A 23,911-nucleotide genomic window follows, 5' to 3' on the forward strand; every position below is an offset into this window, starting at 1 on the left:
CGGTTCTAGTGGGGATTGCCTCCACCTACTTGGAAACATAGTCAACAGCAAGCAAAATGTACATGAAACCATTAGAATTTGGAAAAAGCCCCATAAAGTCAATACCTCAAATATAAAAAATTTTGCAAAACAACATTGTTTGTTGGGGCATCTCATTCTTCTTAGAGATATTTCCAAACCTAAGGTATTGCGGACAAGAGCTACAAAAGAAAGATGCTTCTTTGAAAAGTGTAGGCCACCAAAAGCCACAATCCAAGACCTTCCGAGTTGCTCTTTGAGGACCAAAATGGCCACCAACCATGGAAGAGTGGCAAGCCTCCAAGATAACTTGTTGCTCGGATTGTGGTATGCACCTTCGAATTACTTGATCGGCACCACATCTCCAAAAGTATGGGTCATCCCATACATAATATTTGGATTCGCTTTTAAGCTTATCCTTTTGATGTTGAGAGAAATCGGGAGGAAAGGTACGAGCAACCAAGTAATTGGCGATAGGTGCATACCAAAGGATAACTTCGGATATTGCTAGCAAGCTGATAAACCTCAATTTTGTGGTTTATCTTATTCTTAATTTGGGATATTTTATCACCTTTTCCCACATTTATTCAATGAAATAGCATGGTTTTGCAATTCTCCCTTGATTTGTGCTTAAATGTGAAAACATGCTTTTTAGGCCTTAAAATAGCTAAATTCAATTCACTTTAATTCTATTCGATGCCTTGATGTATTTGTTGAGTGATTTTAGGTTCATAGGAAAAGTATTAGATGGAAGAAGTGAGGAAAAAAGAATGCAAAGTGGGAGAACTCATGAAGAAATGAAGGAACCATAAAGCTGTCAAGTCCGACCTCTTCACACTCAATCGATGATAACTTGAGCTACAGAGATCCAAATGAAGAGAATCTAGTTGCGTTGGAAAGCTAACATCCAGGGCTTCGAAATGATATAAAATTTTCCATATGTTACTTCGCATTCAGGGGTGCGCACGCGCCATGTACGCATGCGCGCCGATGCTGCTCGTGCCCGACTAAAGTAAAATCGCCCCCAACGATTTTTGAAGTACTTTGGGTCCAACCCAATTCATTTCTAATGCTATTTCATGCAGAATTCAAGCTTGGGCAAGGGGGGAGCAATCGTTTCGTAGTATAGCATCATGTAGGTTAGTTTCTAGAGAGAGAAGCTCCCTCTTCTCTCTAGAATTAGGTTAGGTTAATCTCTTCTAGATTTAAGTCCAATTTCATGTTTTCATCTTGTTTCCTTTATGAATTCTTGCTTCTACTCTTTCATTCTCATGATTTGTAATGTTAATTTCTCTTTTATGTTCATGGATGCTCTTGTTGGATTTGATTTACTTTTAATGCAATTTAATGTTTGATGTTTCTTTATTGTTGATTTGAGTTGTTGATCTTGTTTCCTTGCAATTTGTAGTTTGTAGATTTTACTATTCTTGCACATTTACCATGCTTTCCATTTGTACCCACCAAATGTTTGACACAATGCTTGGTTGGGCTTTAGAGTAGATCTTGAGCATTCTTGGCTTGGAAAGAGTAATTAGGCAATCTTGAGTCATGAAAACCCAACTTATGTTGGTGATCTAGAGTTGTTAGCTAGTATTGTTTCCATTAACTCTAATCTTTTGCTAATCCAATTACTGAGTTGATTAGGACCTTTGGATTGAGATTAGCTAGTCTTATTAGACTTTCTCTCATGGAAGATAATATGATACCTTCTTCCAATGTTGGAGATGACGTAATGAGATAAATTCTTGTTTATATTTGTGACATGATTAATTAGTCTTGTTTGACTTTCTCCCTATGTGAAGATGATATGATACCTTCTTCCGTTTGTTGGAGTTGACTAGATAAGATGAATTAATCATTGCATGACTAGGATAGAAAGCCTATGTTCTCAACCCTTGCCATGAATGTCTCTCTCTTTATTACTTGCTTTCTCTTATTTACTTGCCCTCTTTAATTACTTGCTTAATTTACTTTTCTTGTCATTTATTCTTACTTGCCCCTTTATCAACCAAAACCCCCTTGCCCCTTCATAGCAAATAATCATACACTTCATTGTAATTCCTCGTGAGACGACCTGGAGTTCAAATACTTCGGTTAATTCTTATTTGGGGTTTGTATATGTGATAACCAAAATTTAATTTGATGCGAGAGTTTTTTGTTGGTTTGGAGCTATACTTGCAACGTAAATATTTTGTGAAATTCCTTACCCACAACAATTTTTGTTGTCACAAGCCCTCAAGAGGGAAGGTATCATTAATAGGAGTAGAATCGCCCTTTGTATGCTCAAGGCGACTCAAGTGATCCGTCACTAAGTTTTGCGAACCACTCCTATCTTTGATTTCAAGGTCAAATTCTTGCAATAGCAACACCCATCGTATCAACCTTGGTTTGGATTCCTTTTTGGCTAACAAATATTTCAATGTCGCATGATCCGAGTATACTACCACCTTGGAGCCAAGTAAATAAGCCCGGAATTTATCCAAGGCAAAGACAACAGCTAACAATTCTTTCTCGGTGGTAGTATAATTGGATTACGCTCCATCTAAAGTCTTAGAGGCGTAGGCAAGGACATAAGGAATTTTACCCTTGCATTGACCTAGCGCTGCTCCCACCATATAGTTTGAGGCGTCACACGTGATTTTGAAAGGTCTAGTCCAATCCGGTCCTCGCACTATCAGAGCTTGGGTCAAAGCAATTTTGAGCTTATCAAATGCCTCCATGCACTCTTCACTCAAATCAAATTTCACATCCTTTTGCAGCAATCGAGAGAGAGGTAGTGCCACCTTACTAAAGTCCTTAATAAATCACCGGTATAAACCTGCATGTCCAAGAAATGCACGGACTTCCCTCACAGAAGAGGGATAAGGCAAACTAGAAATAACATTGACCTTTGCCGGATCAACAGAGATCCCATCATTAGAGACAATGTGCCCTAAGACAATACCTTGTCTAACCATAAAATGGCATTTCTCAAAATTTAATACAAGGTTTGATTTAGTACACCTCTCTAATACTTTTGCAAGATTATTTAGGCAAAGATCAAAGGAGTCCCCGTAAACACTAAAATCGTCCATGAACACCTCCATGCATTGCTCCAAAAGATCCGGAAATATACTCATCATATACCTTTGGAACGTAGCCGGTGCGTTGCACAAGCCAAATGGCATTCTCTTATACGCATACGTTCCGAAGGGGCATGTGAAGGTTGTTTTTTCTTAGTCTTGGGGAGCAATATGGATTTGAAAATAACCGGAATATCCATCTAAGAAACAGTAATGAGATTTACCACATAGGCGATCAAGCATTTGATTGATGAAGGGCAACGGAAAGTGATCCTTCCTAGTGGCCAAGTTTAAGCGCCGATAGTCAATACATACCCTCCATGAGTTTTAGACTCTTGTGGCTATAAGCTCCCCATGTTCATTCTTGATTATAGTAACACCGGAGTTCTTTGGAACCATTTGGACGGGGCTCACCCACTCACTATCCGAAATCGGATAGATAATGTCCGCTTCTAATAACTGGGTGACCTCCTTCTTCACAACCTCTAGAATGGTCGGATTTAGATGCCTTTGAGGTTGTCTAACGGATTTGGCTCTTTCTTTTAAGAAAATCGGTGTTCACATACTTGGGGGCTAATTCCAACTAAGTCTTCCAAGCTCTACCCAATGGCCTTCTTATTCCTCCTCAAGACATGAATCAACTTCTCTTCTTGGTGGGAGGTGAGTTCCCTTGCAATTATTACCGAGAACTTTTGGTTCTCCTCAAGAAAGGCATATTTTAGGTGGGTTGGGAGTGGCTTCAAACCCGCATTTTGTTCATGACTTGGCACTTTGTCTTCTGGTATCATCGGAGGTGATAAGACCTCTTCTTCACATACATGGGGACTCTCCACACTTGGGTCTTGATTCATACTCTTTCCATCAAAGCCATCTTGATGGACTTCGGCCACAACATTATCAATCAAATCACACCGGAAGATAGAGTGATCCTCCGGTGGGTGTCTCATGGCTTCATCAAGATTAAAGTTCACTTCTCTTCCATCGATCTCTGACGTTAGGATTTTTGCCAGTAAAGAAGTTCATAAAAATAGTCGCGTTGTAGATATAGTCTCTAAACCGACAGAAATCCCTTCGTACAAACGTTTTGGTTGTCACAAGTAACAAACCCCTTAAAATTGATAACCGAGTATTTAAACCTCGGGTTGTCTTCTCAAGGAATTGCAGGGAGGTATGTTCTTATTATTGGTTATGAGTCTTGTAAATTAGGGGTTTTAGAAAGTAAGGGAGCAGTATGTTGCACAAGAAGAATAAGATAAATAAATAACTATAAAATAAACTCTTGGCAAAGTATAAGAACTGGAAGTCCTATCCTTATCAATTGTGATGAGAATTGGATTTTAATCCCACTTGGTCAGCCTTTACTAAACAAAGGAAAGTTAAGTGGGCTGATTGGCTTGATTCTCAAGTCCTAGTCAACTCCTGTGGAGAGACTAGCTTTAGAGCAATCCTAGTTCAATCAGAATCTGCCAATTTCAACCACTGTTTTATTTGACAGCTCAAGCGTCACCAATTACTTTAACCAAGTAGTAACTAGATGCATAAAATCAAACAAATATGCAAATGCAACAACTAATTTAACAAAGAAAATTAAACATTGGTGCTAAAATATGAAGTGACTAACCCATGGAAGTCGGTATCGACCTCCCCACACTTAAAGATTGCACCGTCCTCGGTGCATGCTAAGATGTGCAGGTGGACGGGATGTTCCAACTGATGCTTTTCTTCAAGGATTGTGCTGATGGACTTGTTTGTCTCCCCATGTAAACGTCTTCCAGTTCCCTTCCGGGTGGCCATCCTGAAAGAGAAAAGGGAAGAAGAGTAACCCGGAAATAGAGATAAGAAAATAAAAGAAGTATGGGTGGGTTAATGCCAAATGATAAGGGTCTCATTTACGTGGAAGCTTCAACATGTAAGTGAGAAAACAATAGAAGCCATGGCATGCCAGTGGTGCAAAATTTGCAACAATGGGGAAGAGTGTGGGTAATGAAAATATCAATATAAGTATATGTCAATGCAAGAGGAGTACAAGTATCATAAAAATTAGCATTGATTTAAATAATATTACCCAATTAGAATAAAACAAGTCATAAGCACCAAGATAATACCAGAAAAGATATAACAGTTGAATAAGAACATTTGAACACCAATAATTTTAGAAAAATAAAAATATGCACAAAATTAAAATGCAATGAATGAAAGTATGCAAATAAATAAAATAAAATAAAAGATAAGAAGAATGAGAAGGGAGAGAAATAAAGTAAAAAAGAAAGAAGAAAGAAGAAAAGATAGAAGAAATTAGGATTGGGAAAGAAAAATAAGATAATTGGCACTAATCTGGATAGGTTGTGCGACGCTGGCGACGCGGACGCGTGAGTGACGCGGTCGCGTGGTGCGCGATAAGGTCAAGTGACGCGGACGCGTGGGGCACGCGATCGCGTGACTCGATTTGTGCTAGTGGCGCGAGTGCAGCCTCGCGGTCGCACAACTCTCTGTTCAAAACTCTTTTTTTGCCAAAAATCTGGGTGACGCGATCGCGTGGGTGACGTGATCGCGTGAGTGGCCTTTCTTTTTAAAAATGACGCGGACACGTGGGGCACGCGTTCGCGTGGTAGGGCTTGGGCTTCCAGCACGAGTCCAGCCCAACTCTAGCTCAATTTTCTGCCATACACCCTTTTTACGCCAATTTCAGGTCACGCGACCGCGTGGGTGATGCGGTCGCGTGGGGTGATTTGTGCCATTGGCACGCCTCCAGCGCTGCTCCTGCGAAACTCTCTGTTCATATTAATATTGTCTCCCATCTCCTTGCGACGCGGACGCGTCGCTGATGCGGTCGCGTCGCGTGCTCGCTTTTTTTTTTTAATCTGAAAAGATGCAGAATGCAGTGTTAATATGAATGTGATGCAAAACTCCAGGTTCAATATAATAAAATAAAATAAAATTTCAAAAATAAACAAAACTAAATAAAATTAAAATTGAGAAAGGAATGATTATACCATGGTAGGTTGTCTCCCACCTAGCACTTTTAGTTAAAGTCCTTAAGTTGGACATTTGGTGAGCTCCCTGTTATGGTGGCTTATGCTTGTATTCATCCAGGAATCCCCACCAGTGTTTGTACTTCCAGTAACCACCGGGGTCCCAAACTAAGCATGTAAAGCCCTTAAGAAGCTTCAAACAGATTCTTAGGCTCCCGGGGTAATAGATGTCAGAGCAGATTTCAGGATCCCAAATCTTGCTTTTACACCCATCTCTGTTGGGATCTGTATTTTTCCAACTGGGTGATAAGTAATTTGAATTCGCACTGTAGCTACCAAACAGCTTCCTAGACCCATTCAGTTGAGCTTTACACCAACCTTTGCGTTTAAACTTAAAGCTTCCAACCCTGATGAACCTTGCAGGACAATTCTTATCACTGGCCATCTTCCTCTTACTCTTAATGTTACAAAGAGCTCTAAGTTGACCATCCGTCTCCAGTAGCCCATATTCAAGTGGGATTAGAAGCTAAGGGATATGAATTTTACCCACTTGAATGTTGTGACGGATGATGGCAACTTAGGGGGAGGGGTCTCCAATAACTTTGGCAAGGTGATTTCAAGCTCCACTCCCTTGTGCTCTTTGACTACTTCCACCTCTTTGCAAGCTTCTTCAATTTCAACCTCTTCCTCTTGGTAGCTTTCTTCCAATTCAATCTCTTCTTCATTGCTCACCAAGGGCATGGGAGGTTGTGCTTCTTCTTCTTTAATCTCCATCTTTTGATCAACCTCTACAAAGTCTTCAACCATGATCTGCCTTGGAGGTTGTACGCTCTCTTCAACATCAACATCAAACACCATGGAAGGAGACTCTGTGACTAGACTTTCCAATGGAGGTACAGCATCTCTTAAGTCTGCAACCACTTCTTCCTTTTTAATAATTGCTGCTTTGTCCAGTTGTTTAAGGATAAAATCGTACTCATCCTCGATGATTTCCTTTCCATGACAACTCCTTTCAACTACTCCTTTATCTTCAAGAGTCTCTCCTACCTTTACCCGTAAGGCCTCCTCTAGCTCCTTATGAAGTATGGATTCGCGAAGATGATTCCTTTTTTCCTGTTCCATATCAATAGCATAATTGGGATCATCTTGCTCTTGGATTGATAGATGTGGGTGCTCTTCCATAGAGGGTGGTGATGGGATGAAAAGATCATTATATGGTTGAAAAGGAAGTGCACCAGAGCTTGAGGGTTGGATTTTGGAGGTAGAGGGTTGGTTCATGCGGGATATAAGATTTTGGAGTGTAGAGGTGAGACCAACGATGTTAGAGATGAGTGTATTGTTATCCAATGGAGGTTGGGGTGGATCTATGTATGGCTCATTCGGTTCATAGGGTGGTTGGTATGGTGGATGTGGGTTAGGGTCATATGGAGGTGAATGACGGTAGTTGGCTTGTGAGTGTGGTGGTTCAAAGTTGTGTTGAGGAAAGGGTTCATAGGCATATGGTGGTGGTTGTTGATAGTCCATTGGAGGTGGTTGTTGCCATAAGGGTTGATCAAATCCTTGTGGCTCCTCCCATCTTTGATAAGGAAGAACAAAAATAGAGAAACAAGCAAAAGAAAAATATTTACAATAACCAATAATAAGGCACACGTTAGCAGTTCCCCGGCAACGGCGCCATTTTGAAGAACTGAGGATTGATGGTTTAGAGGTTATAGAAACTCTCGTTGTAAGTATAGTTACTAAACCAAGCAATCAACCTTTCTTAAAAAAGTTGTGGTTGTCACAAGTAACAAACCCCTTAAAATTGATAACCGAGTATTTAAACCTCGGGTCGTCTTCTCAAGGAACTGCAAGGAAGTATGTTCTTATTATTGGCTATAAAGGTTGTAATCGGGGTTTAGAAGGTGAGAGGTAAGTGATTTAAATGACAAGTGAAGTATATGGCACTTAAAGTAAATAAATACTCTAAAGTAAACTTCTGGCAAGATAAGAGAAATTGGAAGTCCAACTTTGTTATCTCTCTCAACAATAATGAAAGTTGAATCTAAATTCCACTTAGTTAACCTTTACTAAAGTAAAGGAAAGTCAAGGAACTAATTAGTTTGACCTTCAAATCCTATTTATTTCCTAAGAAAAAGTTGGGATTATTGAAGTTCAGTTCAATTAGCAAGATAACGATTATCAATTATGCTGAGTTTAATAATGTTGAGTTACTGATTTCTTAACCAAGACCAAAAGGGAAAAAGTAAAATTGTTGGAATAAAAATATCCTTAGATAGAAAGCAATGGTAACACAAATTAAGGAGAAAGCAATCAATAACTGAAATACCTCAAATAATCATTAATTCAAATCATAACATGGAAAGGTTTCATAAGTCAAGTTGGCAACATTTATAGGTACGAATAAAAGCATTGAAGTAAATATTAAACCTGGATCGAGAGTCACTCTTACAAACTAAGAGAAGTCCTAAATCCTAATCCTAATCCTAAGAGAGAGAGGAGAGAACCTCTCTCAAACTAAATCTAAATCATGGAAAGTGAAAATTGGCGAGCTCTCTCTATGACTGAATGGATTTCTCCACTTTATAGCCTCTAATATGTGTTTTCCGGGCCGCAAACTGGGTCAAAAACAGCCCAGAAATTGCCCCCTGCGATTTTTGTTACGTTCAGGTCATGGAAAGGTGACACGGCTGCGTCGTCCATGCGGCCGCGCGGATTGGGTGTTGGCCAGGTCACGCATTTGCGTCGCTTGGAATCGGGGCAACTATGACAAATTATATATCAAATCGAAGCCCCAGATGTTAGCTTTCCAACGCAACTGAAACCGCATCGTTTGGATCTCTGTAGCTCAAGTTGTGACTGTTTGAATGCGAAGAGGTCAGGCTGACAGCTTTGCAGTTTCTTCAACTTCTTGTACTCCTTCCACTTTTGCATGCTTCTTTTTCATCCTCCAAGCCATTCCTGCCCTATAATCTCTGAAAGCACTTAACACACATATCAAGGCATCTAATGGTAATAAGAGAGGATTAATAATAAGCAAATATAAGATCAAAGAAGCATGTTTTCAATCATAGCACAAAATCAGGAAGGAGTTGTAAAACCATGCAAATAGTATGAATAAGTGGGTAAAGAGTTGATAAAATCTACTCAATTGAGCACAAGATAAACCATAAAATAGTGGTTTATCAATCTCAAACGAGTAGGTGCCCGAAAACGCATCCAATTTGAACCGGGAGGGCTTCAAGAATAGCCTCCCAAGCAAAATAGATGAAGTCCTACTGGAGACACTAGGGGGCATCTTGAGAATATGAAAGTCAATAGGGAAGACCAACCCCTTTATACTCACTAGAACATCCTCTGCTATACCAACCACGGAAATTATGCTTTTGTCCGCCAAAACAAAGTGGGCGGCCGACCGTTTTAACGGTGGAAGCTTTAAGACCTCATAGATGGACAAGGGCATAATACTCACACAAGCGCTAAGATCGCACATACAATAAACAAATTGGACCCCATCTATGGTGCAAGTTACTAAGCAAGGGCCGAGGTCACCACACTTCTCCGGCATACCATCTATTAAAGTGGAAATAGAGCTCCCCAATGGAATAGTTTCTAATTCACAAATTTTCTCCTTGTTCATACATAAGTCCTTTTGAAACTTTGCATATTTAGGCACTTGGCGGATAGCATCAAAGAGAGGAATGGTTACCTCAACTTTCTTGAACATCTCCACCATTTTAGGGTCTAACTCAACTTGCTTCTTGGTCTTCCTTGCCAATGTGGGAAATGGAATTGGAGTAGCTTCTTGCAAGACATCCCTATCCTTAGGTATTCCACCCCTTGGTTGAGCAATCACTTCTTCAACTACCTCTTGGGCTTCATCCTCCTCTTCGACCTCTTCTATCTCAACCACATCCTCATCTTGAGTGACCTCTATTGGACTTGGCTCACTCCTCTCTTGCAATTTGGTTCCGGACCTCAAGGTGATGGCATTGATGCCACCCTTGGGGTTGGGTAGAGGTTGAGAGAGTAAGGAACTAGAGCTTGAGGCTTGAGTGGTGGAGGTAGAGGTTGAGGGGGGTTCCATTCGGGAAATAAGGGCTTAGAGCGTAGAAGTAAGACCAGTAAGGCTTGAGGCAAGTATTGTTTGAAGTTCCTTTTGTCCTTGGAGGATGGAGCGGAGTGTCTCATCTTGGTTGGAAGAAAGAGAAGGATAAGTGATTTGGGGGGGCTTGTGGTTGGTTGGGTGGAGGTGCTTGCCTTTGATACGGTGATTGGTAAGTTTGGTAGGCTCTTCCTTGGTTTTGGTTTGGGTATGGAGGATTTTGTTGGTATCGGTTTTGTTGGTTGTTGTTGTTGTTCCATCTTTGGTTCCCACTATTGTCCTTTCCTCCTTGATTATAATTGTCCCTCCATCCTTGGTTGGAGTTGTCCCTCCATCCTTGGTTGGAGCTATCTGGCCACCCTTGATTAAAATTGCCCCCTTGGTTATAGTTTCCTCCTTGTTGATGCTAACCCTGGTTTGGACGATTGTAGTAGGCATTAGTAGCCGCCAATGTATTATCTTCTTGGAGGTTTGGGCATTCATCGGTGTAATGGGTGTAACAAGAGCAAATTCTGCACACTCTTTGGGGGACCAATTGTTGACTTTGTTGTGGTTGAGGAGGTGGAGGTTGTTGTTGATTTAGTTGGAGTTGCTTGAGAATGTTTGTCATTTCTCCCAAGATTTTGGTAAGGGCAGCGGTCTCACAGCTAGTAGAAACTTCATTTATAGCTCTTGAATGGTTGTTTCTTTGTCTGGCGTGTTGGGTGGACTCGGCCAAATCGGTGATTAATTGCCATGCCTCTTCTGCCGTTCTATACTTTGTCAAGGAACCATTCCTTGAGGCAACCAAGAGGATCTTGTCTTGTGGTTTCATTTCTTGGCAAAAATAGCTAATCAACACTAAAGTGTCAATCATATAGTGAGGACATAAGTCAAGAAGTCTTCAAAACCTTTCCCAATACTCATATAGAGTTTCCATTTCACCTTGGACAATGCATGAAATTTCCTTCCTCAATTTGTCCGTCACTTCCGGAGGAAAGAATTTATCTAAGAACTCCCTTCTAAGCAAATTCCAATCACAAACAATCTCATCGGGCAAAGTGTAGAACCACTCTTTGGCTCTTTCCTCTAGAGAGAATAGGAAGGCAAACAACCGAATAGCAACCTCATCGGAACCCTCCCACCTTGTTGTTGAACATACACCTTGAAAGTCTCTAAGGTGTCTAATAGGATCTTGGGCAGGAAGTCCATGAAACTTGGGTAGAAGATTAATCAAGGCGGTCTTGAGCTCAAAATTAGCATTTAACTCCGGATGCCGCACTTGAAGCGGTTGAAGAACAAATCCGGAGCACCGGCTTGCTTAAGAGTGACTCTCCTTGGAGCGGCCATTGTTTTGGCACCTAGATCAATAGAAGAAGAATTAGTAGTATCGATAGAAGAGTATATCGTTCCTTCTTCGAATGACGATTCCGATTCAACCTCAGATAAGGTTGGTGAATTGGTAGGAACCCTTTCACCACCTCCAAAGGCTAACCTTCTTCATGCTTGCCTAATATGGAATAAAGTTCTCTCAATTTCGGGATCAAAAGTGGCTAAGCTCGGATCCGGTAGTGAACGCGTCATTCAATGAAAGAGGCATAGAGCTCATGATAAGAAAATGCACTAAACAAAGATTAATCCTAACTAACAATCAAACTAACAATCAATCAATGAAAATGCAAGTATTCACATATTAACATATTTACACTAACCAACAACATGGCACACATATGCAACTCCCCGACAACGACGCCATTTTGATGAGCTATATTTTGTCGGTATAGAATTTACCAAATAAGTTCGTTGTGAGTATAGTCTAAACCAAAAAGCTATAATGCATCAAACAAAGAAAATGTGTGTCCACAATTCAAATCAATAACCGAGAGTATTAGTCTCGAGTCGTTCTCCCTAAGAGTTGCCTTAGGATGCACATCATTGGTTAGAAGTCTCTTGGTGTTTGAAGTTAAATACGAGAAATGTAAACAAGCTTGCACAAAAGTAATGAACAAATAATCAAGTAGGCTAAGGGACACAAGAGATTGAACTAAACAAGAGTGAATGACAATCAATCAATATAAAAGCCTTGGCTAGGGTTGGGAATTGGAATTCCTATCATCATTATCTCCATCAATTGTGATATCAATTACTTATTGCTCTACTTAGTTAACCTCTAACTATGAAAGAAAGTCAAGTAAAGATAATCAATTTGAGTCCACAAGTCCTAGTCAAATCCTAGAGAGAGACTAGAGTTAGTGTCATTCAAATCAATTAGCAATTTCCAATTATTAATCAACAAATGACCTAGACAATTCAAGTATCTCCAATTATCTAACCCCTAAGCCAAGAGTAAAATTCTACTCCATAGCTGTAGTTGACATTTTCTCAAACATTTGGTGAGGAATAATGGAAGACATCATGAAATTGAGAAAAGTAATTGAATTAAAGCTTTCTATTGCAAAAAATCAACAACAATCAAACCATTAACAACAATGAACATGAAATTCCTCAATGCTTTAATAGAAATCAAATTAACAAGGTCTAGATCCAAGATCTACAATGCTAGAGCAACAAGAACACTAAATTGAGAGTAGAAAAAGAAGTTCTACAATCTAGAGCAATGTAAAATTGAATCAAATTCAGATCTCACCAAAGGATCCAAGTGCAATTGGAATTGAGAAAGCCAAAAACCTAGAGAGAAGTTGGAGTTTCTCTCTCTAAAAAAATGTAACTTCCCAAACTCACTAAAAAATGTGTAAAAGATCCTAGTTCCCTTCAATCCTTGGTCCTTTATGTATTTTCCCACCAGAATTCTACTCAAAACTGGGTCTAGAGCTCCCCTGAAATTGCCAGTCACGTTTTCATTAAAGAGGTCACGTGCGCGCGTCACGCGTATGCGTCGATGAGATTTACGATCCACGCGTACGCGTCAAGCGTGCGTACGCGTCGATGAGAATTCTGGCCAGCCATGCATATGCGTCCCTTTTCGCACGCCAATCCAAGATCCAGCTCCCACGCGTGCGCGTCGGCTGCGCGTGCGCGTCGGTGCCAATGCTCCAAAGCTCCATTTTTATGCTTCTTCCACTTATGCATGCTTTCTTTCCCTCTTGTAGACCATTTTTGCCCCCTATAAGCTCTGAAATCACTTAACAAACAAATCACAGCATCGAATGATAATAAAGGGAGATAAAAATATGGCTTATTTAGGGCCTAAAAAGCATGTTTTCAACCATTAAGCAAAATTGGGAAGGAAACACAAAACCATGCATTTTATATGGATAAGTGTGATAGAATGTTGATAAAATCCTCTTAATTGCGCACAAAATGTACCACGAAATAGTGGTGCATCACTCTATTTTACTTTTGTTTAGAATCTCTCCAAACTTATTTTGAAATCTTTTATTATGTATTTAATTTCTTTTGAAAACTTGCCTATAGAGGCTTTGATGTATATTCTGGGAGAGATAGGAAAATTACCGTTGTCAACTGATTTTATTACTGTACCCTAGTCGGCCTAAACTTCGCAGGTCGTGACTAGTGGCTATTATATTCATGTCTATATACATATATGTACCTTGTCTTTATTCTTTTCTTCCTTATTGTTATACCTTATCTTGATTCGCTATCCGAATATGTTTTATCTTCTTTTTTTCAATATGAGAGTGTTTCCGGGTGCGATTTTATCTTGCTCCCTTTTAGCATTCTCGTTAAATAACTCCTTTCAATCATATAGATATATATGTATTTTAATCCACCTTGTGAGTCGTATCACCTTACTATCGTTGACTTATGGCTCGAACATAAGGATTTGAATATTAGGGTGTTACAGATCTTGTCTTGATTTAGTTTTTCTTGCAATTCTTATTATTACATCTTTGTTCTCTTAGTTTCACTTGTTATTTCCTTTATTTGGCTGCTTCTATGCTTATGAACTCTTGTAGTTTTGATTTATATTTAATGCAATTTGATGTTCTTATGCTTATTGATGTTTAATTGAGTTGCTATTATTGTTATCTTGCATTTGGCTGTTTTAGATTTTATTATTATTGCAATTTTACCATGCTTTCATTTTATGCCTTCCAAGTGTTTGATAAAATGCTTGGTTTGGCTTTAGAGTAGATTTTAGCACTCTTGGCTTGAGATTGAGGACTTAGATTCCTTGATGTCATTGATATCCAGTGTGATTAGTAATTTAGGATCAATTATGTCCACTTGACTCACCCTCCGATGTTATAGGATAACTAAGTGGAATTAACCCTTTGTAATTATCATGCTGTGGTCAATGATCTAGGATAGGAAACCTAGACTCTTAATCCTTGCTATGAGTGTCTTTTAGCATTTATAGCTCCTTAGTTGTAGCTTTAATTTCTTGTTCATCATACTAAAAACCTCCAAAATTCTCATAACCAATAACATGTATACGTCCCTGCAATTTCTTTGAGAGGCGACCCGGGGTTTAAATACTGTCGGTTTTTATTGGTTTGACTTAAGTGACAAACAAATTAAACTTTGATTGAGAGTTATCTGTTGGTTTGGATCTATACTTCAACGAAATTATTTTGTGAAAATTTCAAACCGACGATTTTCCCATGTCAGTGCACCATCATTTAAAGTGGGTAAAGTTACTATTTTTTCCCTATATTTGTCCGTATATATACTTGATCCCTCTTTCTTCTTTTTCTTCTTCTTTTCATCTTCTCGTATGAAAAACTTCCATTTTCTTTCAAACTTCACTCTCTTTCGAAACTGGTTTTTCCTTTCAAGATCTTCTACTCAGTCTCGCAAAGCCTCGGTACTCATTTGTTATGTAACGGCCTAGCCTTTAGCCTCGAAGAAACGGCGCTTTTTCGGGATCAACCGGAATTTTTATGGAATTTTTAGGAATTTTAGTGCATATAAGCACCTCCACTACACAGGTGCTATGTCATCAAGCTGCTGAGTCAGCAGCTTGACTGCACCAGACACCTCTCCTAATCTAAGCAGGCACGTCGCAAAAAGTTGCGTTTTTGAACCACTTCGGGTCCGAATTTCAAAATTCTGATTTCCGTAGTTTGTCTCTATGTGACGAGCCGGTCTCGAATTTCGAGAGAAAAATTATATTAATATAATATTCATATATTATTATTTTATTTGGAATATTATATTATTATTTTCTCTAATGTGGTTAATGTTGATCTATGTTTGGTAATATAATAACTGAGCTAGAAATCTACCGGTAATGGATAATACCGGCATTCTTAGATGAACTTAGCAATGCTAATGCGTGCTTCATCATATATCTTTTATTCTCATGACTATCATGTTACTAGTATTATTTATACTAGTAAAGCTCATGCTTATCCTTAAGTAGTATAATCTGATGTATCTAATTTTCGTAATTATCTTCAGAATGATATTTTATTATTAAACTCTGATGAGTCAGCACCCAGTGACACGTGGCTCTCCCAGAGTTAGCCACCACATGTTTCCTTTCTTGCTCTCCAAGAAAAGCTTTCTTAAGGAGGAAGTAAGAAATACTTGTGTTCTAATACATCTAGCTTCCGTAATTATCCTTTCTTGAGATATTTTTACACCAAAATTTAGGATAATGCTTATCCAAACCCCACGTTCTCCCACGTATCATCATTACTATCATTTTTACATTCTAAACAAGTTAGAATTCGAAATTCTTGAGAGAGAAATGGAAGAACTTCCATGAAAACTTCCATGAACACCTAAGCTTCTTTCTCCGTTCTTTTTCAAACTAAAACCCCTATCAAAAATCTAATCCGACCAAAATCATCACCTCTTCCTCCTCTTCATTTCTATATCAATTTTCATGGAGTAAATCAAGGCACGATGGCTGCTCCTCCTCCTTGAAGTTTCATCCATGGTGGGAACTCAAGCTGATGATGTTTTCTTCATGTTTTCTCTTAAGATCTCTTGTTCAATCACCACAGGCTCTAAGAAAACGTGATTTCTAGCTGCCTTGAGGTGAGGAAAACCTACTTTTCACCATCATGAAGCTTCAGCCTTCATGGTTCATATGGTTCTAAAGTTGTTTTTGATGTTAAAATAGGCGTAAAAGTGCTTTTGGAAGCTTGTTCTTGGTTCAATTCTTGGCAGCTGCAAAGGAGGTAAGGTTTGGTAAATTAATCAATGATTGGCTGTGTTCTTGAAGTGTTAAACCAGATCTTGTTGCTTGAGATTTGATTTTGGGTGTATGTGTGAGGGTTTGATCATGGAAACTTGTTGTTTAATGCTTGAAAATCATGTTTATGATGGTTTTGAAGTGGCTGTTGGTGCTGCTGGAAAACGTGACATTCCAGCCATGAAAATCATGATTTTTGATGCTTATTTGATGTGTATTTGATGGCTAAAAAGTTTCTCTTTGGTTTGATAAAAATCGGGTTCAAATCGATTTCCGAAAAGATTGAAAAACTAGCTGAAAATCAAGCAGAAATCTGATGAACTTTTGAAAAAAAAAATGTTTTTGGTTTTTGGAAGAACATGAAAACGTGTATTCAAGGAGTTTTGGGGTCAAAATGCAATTATTAAAAAGTTTGGGGTTGAAAATTAATTAATCAAAAGTTGAGGGGCTAAAGTGCAAATATTAAAAGTTATAGGGGTCAAAGTGCAATTTCCAAGAAGTCGGGGGGTCAAAATGCAATTTTTGAAAGTTAAATAAAATATTATTATTTTAATAATAAAATATTAGTATATTATTTTATTAATAATATTATTTTAATAATAATTTTATTTTATTATTAATAATAAAATATTGATAAAAAGACAGTTTTCCCTGAAAGTCTCAGGAAGGCAGATTTTGAGTCCAGAATTCTCTAATTTCCTTTACTAAACACCTAAGAAGAGGTATAAGAGAAGATATAGAGGTATATGAGGTAAAAAAAAAACAAGATTTTGAAACCTGTGTTTAAGTTAAAAAGAAAAGGAGTTAAAAGTGATATAGCTGTGTACCTGACCTTACAGAGTAAACAGAGAATTGTAAAATGAGCTTTTTGTGATGTTCTAATGCTTGATTTATGATGATTGCTAAGTGATGGAGAGTATGGTTATATGTGAATTATGAGCCTTCGGGCAATGTTTGTGAATGTTGTGCGGGGACACCCGTATTGTGATGTTGCTTCCCAGACAGGCTGCGGTAGAGTAGTACCAGCCCTGCAAGCTGAATGCTTGGTAGAGGCCTGACTCGCATACCTGCGGTATATTGAGATTTGAGCAAATACCAGCCCTGCAAGTCGAGAGTACTTGGTAGAGGGTATGCGGTAATTAATCTGGGATTAAGTTCTGGGAAGGCCTTATCTGACCTGGAGGGTCGGATTGCGTCGGGTGCGAGTCGAAACCGACAAATGAGCTCATTACCTGCAGTAGGATCAGACATGCATCATACTTGTTTGTGCATATTTTAATTGGTTTGCCTATGTGAACAACTCTGTTTAATTGCTAACTGCTATACTTGACGTAACTGCTCTTGATTGTGTTTGAACCTCATTACTTGTGTTTGTAACTGATTGTTTGGATTGTGGTGATTGGATGTTGATTGAATTGTTTGGGCCTAAGGCTGTGGTTGGTTTGTTTGAGGTCTAGCTTTGTATAAAGTATCTGACTGATTCAGCATAGACTTAATGAACCTATGCTTGGAACAAGATGATCATTTATACCGCATAGGTAACTTCTTTTATGTTTATAGTCTAGTAAAGTATAAAAAATCAAACTCTTACAGCATAGACTTAATTGAACCTATGCTTGGGACAAGTTGGTCATTCATACCATTAGGAAACTTTTCAGATTCTTATATCTGGAAAAGAAGTTTGGATTTATGGTTAATTAACTGATTTCTTTTGAAAAGGTTTTGAATATTTGATTGTTAAACCATCAATTTTCAAAGGATTTAGAAACTTGCAAGCGGACATTATAAATGGACTTAACTATGAACCCCGACCTTACTAAGAACTCCCCAGTTCTTACCCCTTACACCTCTTCAGATGGACACGGGAGTCCTGCCCTACGAGATTAATCATTCGTACATCCACGACGACCCAGTGCGCAGCTACGAGTATTACATCCGATGTGCGGCACCTTGTGTACGTAATTATATAGTACGTGACCCTGAGATCGAGGATATCTCTTCTGGTAGCAATGAGCCAGATGGGGAACCAGCGAGCAGGCATCATCACCTACCCAACGATTTTTTGTGAGGGGCTTTTGGATCAGAGACGAGGAGACTTTTGAGGCGTCCATTCTAACCACGGTACCTTAGAGTGTTTCCCTCACTTGTACTAGCATGCTCAGAGGGAATAGGCATGTCATAGAGTTAGCCTAGCCCCGGGACGTCTTATGTATATATGTGTATATATTATATGAGTCACTAACTGAAGGATGCTGTGTTATAATTCCTTACTAGTATAACTGAGCTGCTTCTGCATTATGATGTATATTGTGGTGTGATATTCTATGTATTGCCTTCTACAATTCCTTGAATGTGTGTACTCATGTTTCGTTGTTATACTCTATGTATGCGACTCTAAACTACTATTGTTTTTTTAAAAAAAAATTACTCGAAAATTGTGAGGTGTTAACAACGAACAGGCTTATATTTATTAAATATTACTTAAGTTGGGGAAACAAGTTGGTAACGTTCATCTTTTAGTATGATCATGACATGCTGGAAGTTGGGCCGTTACAATTTGGTATCAGAGCTGTCCTTCCTGTTAGAGCCTGAGGAATGGACTGGATCATGCTTCATTGTATGCTCTGTTGTGCGTCTCATGCTTATAGGATATCCATGTGATATGTATTGCATGATTGTTGATAAGCGGATAATTTATACGCTTTTTGGCATTGTTTTTAGTATATTTTTAGTAGAATCTAGTTACTTTTAGGGATATTTTTAATAGATTTTATGTTAAATTCACATTTCTGGACTTTACTATGAGTTTGTGTGTTTTTCTGTGATTTCAGGTATTTTCTGGTTGAAATTGAGGGACTTGAGCAAAAATCAGATTCAGAGGTTGAAGAAGGACTGCTGATGCTGTTGGATTCTGACCTCCCTGCACTCAAAGTGGATTTTCTGGAGCTACAGAACTCGAAATGGCGCGCTTCCAATTGCGTTGGAAAGTAGACATCCAGGGCTTTCCAGAAATTTATAATAGTCCATACTTTGGCCAAGAATAGACGACGTAAACTGGCGTTCAACGCCAGCTCTCTGCCCAAATCTGGCGTCCAGCGCCAGAAAAGGATCCAAAACCAGAGTTGAACGCCCAAACTGGCACAAAAACTGGCGTTCAACTCCACAAATGGCCTCTGCACGTGCTACACTTAAGCTCAGCCCAAACACACACCAAGTGGGCCCCGGAAGTGGATTTATGCATCAATTACTTACTCATGTAAACCCTAGTAGCTAGTTTATTATAAATAGGACCTATTACTATTGTATTAGGCATCTTTGGATTACCTTATGATCCTTTGATCACGTTTTAGGGGGCTGGCCATCTCGGCCATGCCTGGACCTTCACTTATGTATTTTCAACGGTAGAGTTTCTACACTCCATAGATTAAGGTGTGGAGCTCTGCTGTTCTTCAAAGATTAATGTAAGTACTACTGTTTTCTATTCAATTCTTCTTATTTCGCTTCTAAGATATCCATTCGCACCCAAGAACGTGATGAAGGTGATGATTATGTGTGACGCTCATCATCCTTCTCCCTTATGAACACGTGCCTGACAAACACTTCTGTTCTACATGAAATAAGCTAGAATGAGTATCTCTTAGATCTCCTAACCAGAATCTTCGTGGCGTAAGCTAGAATGATGGCGGCATTCAAGAGAATCCGGAAAGTCTAAACCTTGTCTGTGGTATTCCGAGTAGGATTCAATGATTGAATGACTGTGACGAGCTTCAAACTCGCGAGTGCTGGGCGTTAGTGACAGACGCAAAAGGAGGGTGAATCCTATTCCAGCATGATCGAGAACCGACAGATGAATAGCCGTGCTGTGACAGGGTGCGTGAGCATATTATTCACTGAGAGGAGGGGATGTAGCCACTGACAACGGTGATGCCCTTGCATACAGCCAGCCATGGAAATGAGTAAGACAGATTGGATGAAGATAGCAGGAAAGCAGAGGTTCAGAGGAACGAAAAGCATCTCCATTCGCTTATCTGAAATTCTCACCAATGATTTACATAAGTACCTCTATCCCTATTTTATTATATAATATTCGAAAACACCATTATCACTTTATATCTGCCTGACTGAGATTTACAAGGTGACCATAGCTTGCTTCATACCAACAATCTCCGTGGGATTCGACCCTTACTCACGTAAGGTATTACTTGGACGACCCATTGCACTTGCTGGTTAGTTGTATCGAAGTTGTGACAATTATGAATTAAGATCAGAGCACCAAGCTTTGGAGCCATTACCAGGATTTGTTCGAGCCTGGAGATCACAATTTCGTGCACCAAGTTTTTGGCGCCGTTGCCGGGGATTGTTTGAGTTTGGACAACTGACGGTTCATCTTGTTGCTCAGATTAGGTAATTTTCTTTTTGTTTTCTTTTCAAAAATTTTTCAAAAATATTTCAAAATTTTCTCACTTGTTTTCGAAAAAAAAAAATGTTTTCAAAAATATTATTTTTCTTCAGAATTTTTAAGAATGAATTCTAGTGTTTCATGAAGCATGTTGAAGCCTATCTGGCTGTAAAGCCATACCCAAACTACTTTGGGATTGGCATCCAACTAATCACTCCAGTCCATGTAATTATATGCTAAAGCTTGGCTGGCTATTAAGCCATGCCTGACCCTTTGATTGGAGCTTTAAGACTAACATGGCAAGATTCCTGGAATTCACATTAAAAATTTTGAAATCTTTATTTTTATTTTTCACAATAATTTTCGAAAAAAAAAATAAATAAAAATACAAAAAATTTAGAAAATCATAAAAATAAAAAATATTTTCTGTTTCTTGTTTGAGTCTTGAGTCATATCATAAGTTTGGTGTCACTTGCATATGCATCTTGCATTTTTTCGAAAATATCATGCATTCATAGTGTTCTTCATGATCTTCAAGTTGTTCTTGGTAAGTCTTCTTGTTTGATCTTGATGAATTTTTGTTTTGTGTCTTTTCATGTTTATCATATGCATTCTTGAATTCTTAGTGTCTAAGCATTAAAGAATTCTAAGTTTGGTGTCTTGCATGTTTTCTTTGCATTAAAAATTTTTCAAAAATATGTTCTTGATGTTCATCATGACATTCAAAGTGTTCTTGGTGTTCATCTTGACATTCATAGCATTCTTGCATGCATTCATTGTTTTGATCTAAAAATTTCATGCATTGCATATTTTTCATGTTTTCATAAAAATTCAAAAAATCAAAAAAATATCTTTCCCTTTTTCTCTCATCAAATTCGAAAATTTGAGTTGACTTTTTCAAAAATTTTTAAAATCAAGTTGTTTCTCATGAGTCAAATCAAATTTTCAATTTGAAAATCTTATCTTTTTCAAAATCTTTTTCAAAAATCAAATCTTTTTCAAATTTCTTAGTTATTTTCGAAAATTCTAAAAATATTTTTCAAAAATCTTTTTCTTATTTTTAAATCAAATTTTCGAAAATAACATAATCAATTAATGTTTTGATTCAAAAATTTGAAGTTTGTTACTTGCTTGTTAAGAAAGATTCAAACTTTGAGTTCTAGAATCATATCTTGTGATTTCTTATGAATCAAGTCATTAATTGTGATTTTAAAAATCAAATCTTTTTCAAAACTAATTTCTATCATATCTTTTCAAAATATCTTTTCTAACTTCCTAACCTCTTATCTTTTAAAAATTTGTTTTAACTAACTAACTAACTTTTTGTTTGTTTCTTAACTTTTTCAAAACTACCTAACTAACTCTCTCTCTCTAATTTTCGAAAATATCTTCCCTCTTTTTCAAAAATTTCTTTTTAATTAACTAATTAATTTTATTTTTTATTTTTTCGAAAATTACTAACATTTTTCAAAAACCATTTTCGAAAATCACTAACTCTTTTTCAAAAATATTTTCGAAAATTCTCTCTCTCCCATCTTATTCTATTTATTCATTCATATCCTAACATCTCATCTCACATCTCTAGCCTCCTTACAGTTGTGTTTCTTCCATTATATTACATTCTTTATCTCCCCCTTTTCTTCCACTTACAAAGGGATCCCTATATTGTGGTATAAAGGATCTCCGTTATTATTATTATTTTTCTGTGCCTTCTTCTTTGTCATATGAGCAGGAGCAAGGATAAGAACATTCTTGTGGAAGCAGATCCAAAACCTGAAAGGACTCTGAAGAGAAAATTAAGAGAAGCTAAAATACAACGATCCAGAGATAACCTTTCAGAAATTTTCGAACAGGAAAAGGAGATGGCAGCCGAAAATAATAATAATGTAAGGAAGATGCTTGGTGACTTTACTGCACCTAATTCCAATTTACATGGAAGAAGCATCTCCATTCTTGCCATTGGAGCAAACAACTTTGAGCTGAAACCTCAATTAGTTTCTCTGATGCAGCAGAACTGCAAGTTTCATGGACTTCCATCTGAAGATCCTTTTCAGTTCTTAACTGAATTCTTGTAGATATGTGATACTGTTAATACTAATGGAGTAGATCCTGAAGTCTACAGGCTCATGCTTTTCCCTTTTGCTGTAAGAGACAGAGCTAGATTATGGTTGGACTCTCAACCAAAAGACAGCCTGAACTCTTGGGATAAGCTGGTCACGGCTTTCTTAGCCAAGTACTTTCCTCCTCAAAAGCTGAGCAAGCTTAGAGCTGATGTTCAAACCTTCAGACAGAAAGAAGGTGAATCCCTCTATGAAGCTTGGGAAAGATACAAACAGTTGACCAAAAAGTGTCCTTCTGACATGCTTTCAGAATGGACCATCCTGGATATATTCTATGATGGTTTATCTGAGCTATCAAAGATGTCACTGGACACTTCTGCAGGTGGATCCATTCACCTAAAGAAAACACCTGCAGAAGCTCAAGAACTCATTGACATGGTTGCTAATAACCAGTTCATGTACACTTCTGAAAGGAATCCTGTGAGCAATGGGACGCCTATGAAGAAGGGAGTTCTTGAAGTTGATACTCTGAATGCCATATTGGCTCAGAATAAAATATTGACTCAGCAAGTCAATATGATTTCTCAGAGTCTGAATGGAATGCAAGCTGCATCCAACAGTACTCAAGAGGCTTCTCCTGAAGAAGAAGCTTATGATCCTGAGAACCCTGCAATAGCAGAGGTAAATTACTTAGGTGAACCTTATGGAAACACCTATAACTCAACATGGAGAAATCATCCAAATTTCTCATGGAAGGATCAAAAGCCCCAACAAGGCTTTAATAATGGTGGAAGAAACAGGTTTAGCAATAGCAAGCCTTTTCCATCATCAACTCAGCAACAGACAGAGAACTCTGAACAAAATACTTCTAATTTAGCAAATCTAGTCTCTGATCTATCTAAGGCCACTGTAAGTTTCATGAATGAAACAAGGTCTTCCATTAGAAATCTGGAAGCACAAGTGGGCCAGCTGAGTAAAAGGATCACTGAAATCCCTCCTAGTACTCTCCCAAGCAATACAGAAGAGAACCCAAAAGGAGAGTGCAAGGCCATTGACATAAGCGCCATGGCCGAACCTGTGAGGAGAGGAGAGGACGTGAATCCCAAGGAGGAAGACCTACTGGGAAGTCCAGTGATCAATAAGGAGCTTCCCTCTGAGGAACCAAAGGACTCTGGGGCTCATCTAGAGA

General features: G+C 38.4%; 1 non-coding gene across 1 annotated transcript; it reads right to left on the minus strand.

The window, feature by feature from the left end:
* Positions 1-22,920: 22,920 nt before the first annotated feature.
* LOC148564661 (small nucleolar RNA R71) lies at positions 22,921-23,028 on the minus strand. The gene has a single exon (XR_015884186.1). It is a non-coding gene; the product is annotated as a small nucleolar RNA R71 (small nucleolar RNA).
* Positions 23,029-23,911: the final 883 nt, after the last annotated feature.

This window comes from Arachis ipaensis, chromosome B5 (assembly GCF_059453495.1).
Source record: "Arachis ipaensis isolate K30076 ecotype BB chromosome B5, ASM5945349v1, whole genome shotgun sequence".
In the NCBI taxonomy this organism is placed as follows: Eukaryota; Viridiplantae; Streptophyta; class Magnoliopsida; order Fabales; family Fabaceae; genus Arachis; species Arachis ipaensis.